The 5,679-nt window shown below is 44.2% G+C and overlaps 1 protein-coding gene across 1 annotated transcript in view; it reads left to right on the top strand.

Annotated features, from left to right (window-relative positions):
* The first annotated feature begins 4,069 nt into the window (after positions 1–4,069).
* The window catches only part of LOC119596758, a 34,303-nt gene continuing 32,693 nt past the window's right edge, over positions 4,070–5,679 (top strand). The window contains exon 1 of the mRNA XM_037946083.1: positions 4,070–4,267. The gene's annotated coding sequence lies outside the window, so the exon portion shown is untranslated. The remainder of the gene's footprint in view (positions 4,268–5,679) is intronic.

Raw genomic sequence — 5,679 nt, 5'->3', positions numbered from 1 at the left:
CCTCATTTCCCCCCACTTAACCTCTCCCCTTTCCCCTCTTTCCCCCACTTAACCTCTCCCCTTTCCCCTCTTTCCCCCACTTAACCTCTCCCCTTTCCCCTCTTTCCCCCACTTAACCTCTCCCCTTCCCCTCTTCCCCCACTTAACCTCTCCCCTTTCCCCTCTTCCCCACTTAACCTCTCCCCTTTCCCCTCTTTCCCCCCACTTAACCTCTCCCCTTTCCCCTCTTTCCCCCACTTAACCTCTCCCCTTTCCCCTCTTTCCCCCCACTTAACCTCTCCCCTTTCCCCTCTTCCCCCCACTTAACCTCTCCCCTTTCCCCTCATTTCCCCCCACTTAACCTCTCCCCTTTCCCCTCTTCCCCCCACTTAACCTCTCCCCTTTCCCCTCTTTCCCCCCATTTAACCTCTCCCCTTTCCCCTCTTTCCCCCCACTTAACCTCTCCCCTTTCCCCTTTTCCCCCCACTTAACCTCTCCCCTTTCCCCTCTTCCCCCCACTTAACCTCTCCCCTTTCCCCTCTTTCCCCCACTTAACCTCTCCCCTTACCCCTCTTCCCCCCACTTAACCTCTCCCCTTTCCCCTCTTTCCCCCCACTTAACCTCTCCCCTTTCCCCTCTTTTCCCCCACTTAACCTCTCCCCTTTCCCCTCTTCCCCCCACTTAACCTCTCTCCCTTTCCCCTCTTTCCCCCCACTTAACCTCTCCCCTTTCCCCTCTTTCCCCCACTTAACCTCTCCCCTTTCCCCTCTTTTCCCCCACTTAATCCCTCTCCCCTTTCCCCCTTCTTCCCCCCCACTTAACCTCTCCCCTTTCCCCTCTTTCCCCCACTTAACCTCTCCCTTCCCCCTTTCCCCCTTAACCTCTCCCCTCTCCCCTCTTTCCCCACCTTAACCTCTCCCCTTTCCCCTCTTTCCCCCACTTAACCTCTCCCCTTTCCCCTCTTTTCCCCCCACTTAACCTCTCCCCTTCCCCTCTTTCCCCCACTTAACCTCTCCCCTTTCCCCTCTTTCCCCCACTTAACCTCTCCCCTTTCCCCTCTTTTCCCCCACTTAACCTCTCCCCTTTCCCCTCTTTCCCCCCACTTAACCTCTCCCCTTTCCCCTCTTTCCCCCCACTTAACCTCTCCCCTTTCCCCTCTTTTCCCCCACTTAACCTCTCCCCTTTCCCCTCTTTCCCCCCACTTAACCTCTCCCCTTTCCCCTCTTTCCCCCCACTTAACCTCTCCCCTTTCCCCTCTTCCCCCACTTAACCTCTCCCCTTTCCCCTCTTTCCCCCCACTTAACCTCTCCCCTTTCCCCTCTTTCCCCCCACTTAACCTCTCCCCTTTCCCCTCTTTCCCCCCACTTAACCCTCTCCCCTTTCCCCTCTTCCCCCCCCACTTCACCTCCCCCTTTCCCCTCTTCCCCCCACTTAACCTCTCCCCTTTCCCCTCTTCCCCCACTTAACCTCTCCCCTTTCCCCTCTTTTCCCCCCACTTAACCTCTCCCCTTTCCCCTCTTTTCCCCCACTTAACCTCTCCCCTTTCCCCTCATTTCCCCCCACTTAACCTCTCCCCTTTCCCCTCTTTTCCCCCACTTAACCTCTCCCCTTTCCCCTCTTCCCCCCACTTAACCCTCCCCTTTCCCCTCTTTTCCCCCCACTTAACCTCTCCCCTTTCCCCTCTTTCCCCCACTTAACCTCTCCCCTTTCCCCTCTTCCCCCACTTAACCTCTCCCCTTTCCCCTCTTTCCCCCCACTTAACCTCTCCCCTTTCCCCTCTTTTCCCCCCACTTAACCTCTCCCCCTCTTTCCCCCCCACTTAACCTCTCCCCTTTCCCCTCTTCTCCCCCCCACTTAACCTCTCCCCTCTCCCCTCTTCCCCCCCACTTAACCTCTCCCCTCTCCCCTCTTTCCCCCCACTTAACCTCTCCCCTTTCCCCTCTTTCCCCCCACTTAACCTCTCCCCTTTCCCCTCTTTTCCCCCACTTAACCTCTCCCCTTTCCCCTCTTTCCCCCCACTTAACCTCTCCCCTTTCCCCTCTTTCCCCCACTTAACCTCTCCCCTTTCCCTCTTTTCCCCCCACTTAACCTCTCACCCTTCCCCTCTTTCGCCCCCCTTAACCTCTCCCTGCCCTCTTTCCCCCCCCACTTACTCTCCCCTTTCCCCCTTTCCGCCCGGATTAATCTGCTCCCCTTTCCCCTCTTTTCCCCCCAACTTAACCCTCCCCTCCCCGCCGTCCCCCAGCCGCTAACCCCTCTTCTCGTGCCGAGAGCTCAGGACCTCGGACGGGATATGGTTCGGGATGGGACCAGGCGCCGTCAGGGCTGGGGGTGAAGTGGGGGAGAGGGGGGATGGGGGGAGGGGGAGGGAGTGAGGAGTGGGAAGTGGGGGGAGGGGAGGGAGGTGAGGGGAAGGGGAAGTGGGGGGGAAGGGGTGAGGAGGGGTGGTGGGAGGGAAGTAGGCGGAGGGTGAGTGGGGTGCAGAAGTGTGTGTGTGCGTATATATATATATATATATATATATATATATATATATATATATATATATATATATATATATATATATATATATATATATATATATATATATATATACGTATATAAATGTATATTGTGTATGTCTAAAAAAGTATTTATTCTTACCTGGTGAGAGATTAATTATTTTTTCATACCATTATTTTCCCACAAGAAACAAACAAAAAAAATCTCACCATTTTTGTCAATATCTCATGATTATCCTTTTTTTTGCAAATCTATTAGCATCTCCAACACAGAATTTTTCATATTACGACTCGTTTTATTATATAATCATATCAAACAAAGCAAGAATGATTTAGATCTTGTTTTATTAAGTCGTAAGAACCGCTTAATAGCATCGCTTTATGAAACTCTTGCTTCCGGTCTCGTAATGACTATGAAGGGTAATTAAAATAATCCCAGGGGTTAATTAACCTTGCACGCTCTCGATTATGATTGAAGAGAAAATGCTGCAACGGCACGACAGATTACGCTAAATTACAACTAAAAAAAAAAAAAAAAAAAAAAGAGAGAGAGAGGAGAGAGAGAGAGAGAGAGAGGAGAGAGGGAGAGAGAGAGAGAGAGAGAGAGAGAGAGAGAGAGAGAGAGAGAGAGAGAGAGAACAGAGAAAAATGAGAAAGAAAAAAAAAAGTAATGAATAAACATACACATAAAAAAAAGAAATCGTTGAAATAACACTTATAAGTTAAGTATTACCGCTGTATATTCATAATCACTTTTCTTTTGTTCTATTTTTTTTCGTTAGAAAGACCATCACAGCAAATGACAGTGATACGCACGCAAATTCTCTCTCTCTCTCTCTCTCTCTCTCTCTCTCTCTCTCTCTCTCTCTCTCTCTCTCTCTCTCTCTCTCTCTCTCTCTTCTCTCTCTCTCTCTCTCTCTCTCTCTCTCTCTCTCTCTCTCTCTCTCTCTCTCTAATTATATAAATATATATATATTATATTTCTATTTCTCTTTCTCTTTCTCTTTCTCTTTCTCTCCCTCTCTCTCTCTCTCTCTCTCTCTCTCTCTCTCTCTCTCTCTCTCTCTCTCTCTCTCTCTTCAGTATGTCTATAAATGTATGGATATGTTTATATATAAAGATATGGGAATTTACGTATGCATGTATGTATATTTGTGTTTACATATATGAACGTATGTATATGTGTATGTACGTATGTACTTCTATATGCATATGCATGTATGTATATGCGTACATTCATCGGTATGTATTTATCTTCCTTTCTACGTATATGTGTATAATATGCGTGTGTATATACACACAAGCAAGTCTGTATGTACAAACAAACACACACACACAGTACATCATTAACCCCATCGCGACCGTGATTACTTTCTTCCTATTTAGAAACTACACACACACACACACACACACACACACACACACACACACACACACACACACACACACACACACACACACACACAAAGAAACACAAACACACACACACACATAAACAAACACACACATACACACACACTCACAAACACAAACACACCATATCTGATATGGTTATTTCTATTATAGGATATTCGGTCTAAACACACACACACACACACAAACACACACACAAACAAACACACACACACACACACAGTACATCATTAACTCCACCGCGGCCGTGATTACCTCCTTTGTACTGAACAAGGTCATTGCTCATCGCCACCAGGTCACGCAACCCGAGCAGAAGGAATTCCCTTGGCGAGAAATCGAAAAAGGATCCGAAGTCAAGGCGAAGCAGTTTGACCGTAAGGCTTGATTTGTTTTTGTTTTTTTGTTTAAGGGGGTATTTTGTTTTGTTTGTTTGTTTGTTTATTTGTTTGTTTATTTGTTTGTTTGTTTATGAGTTTTGAGTTTTGTGTTCTGTTTTGCTTTCCGTAAGAGTCTTTGTATTTTATTCTCTTTGTTTTGATTTCTGTAAGTGTGTACGATTTTTTTTTTCGTTTTACGTGTCTTTTTTTTCGTTTTATGTAAGTCACTTTTTTTTTGCTTCGTTTTCTGTGTCTGTGATTGAAAGAGTGTGGCATTCTTTTTTTTTCTTTCGGTTTCTGTTAGCATGTGGTTTTATTTTTCTCTTTGTCTCGTTTTCTGTAAGAGTTTGTGATCTTTTTTTAAATTTTTGTTTCGTTTTCTATCAGTCTGTGATTAATTTTCAATTCGTTTCGTTTTCTGTAAGTCTTGAGTTTTTTTTTCGTTTTCTGTAAGTCTTGAGTTTTTTTTTCGTTTTCTGTAAGTCTTGAGTTTTTTTTTCGTTTTCTGTAAGTCTTGAGTTTTTTCTTTATGTTTCGGGTTCTGAAATGTTGTGGTTTTCTTTTTCTTTTTGTTCTATTTTGTGTAAGGTGTTTGTGTTTCTTTCTTTCTCTCTTTTGTTTACCATTTGTTATGAGTTTTTTGTACCTTTTTCTTCTTGTTTCGTTTTCTGTAAAAGTCATTTTTTTCTGTCTCTTTCCGTTTTCTTTTTCTCTCTTTCTCTAGATGTTTTATCTCCTTTCTCTCTCCCATAAGATTTTGTAATTATGACACGTTATTCCTCTTTCCTTGGGGACTGTTTATCATCGATTCTTACTATTCCTTTATCTTTATCTTATTCTTTATCCCATTTCTCTTATTATATGATTCATCTCTCTTCTAGGCTATTCCTTTCGCCTCTTTTCTCTACGATTTTCCAATCCTATTTTCTCCTCTCCCTCTTCTCTCTTTTAGAAGCCTCCATCACGATTATTTATTTATTCTTTCATTCTTATTTATTTATTTATTTATTTATTTATTTATTTTATTATCTATCTATTTATTTATCTATCTATCTATTTAACTATTTATTTATTTATTTTGTTTAATTATTTATTATTATTATTATTATTATTGTTATCATTATTATTATTATTAATTTATTATTGATTCTCTGGTAGGATTATGGCTTCTATTCTCACTCTTCTCTTTCTGGGACTCTCTAAGCCACTCCTTCTCACCTCACTCTTCTCTAGGATTCTTTTGCTTTCTCGCGATTCCTTTTTTTTCTTCTCTCCCTAAGGACTCTTCACTTATTCCTCACTTCACTCTCCTTAGGACGCTCCAATCACTCCCCTCACCTCACTCTCCTTAGGACGCTGCATCACCCCCCTCACTCCCCTCTCCTTAGGACTCTCCAATAACACCCCTA

Source organism: Penaeus monodon, chromosome 38 (assembly GCF_015228065.2).
Source record: "Penaeus monodon isolate SGIC_2016 chromosome 38, NSTDA_Pmon_1, whole genome shotgun sequence".
Lineage (NCBI taxonomy): Eukaryota > Metazoa > Arthropoda > Malacostraca > Decapoda > Penaeidae > Penaeus > Penaeus monodon.
The sequence above is the reverse complement of the archived record's forward strand: the minus strand, read 5'-3'. Positions and strand labels throughout refer to the sequence as shown.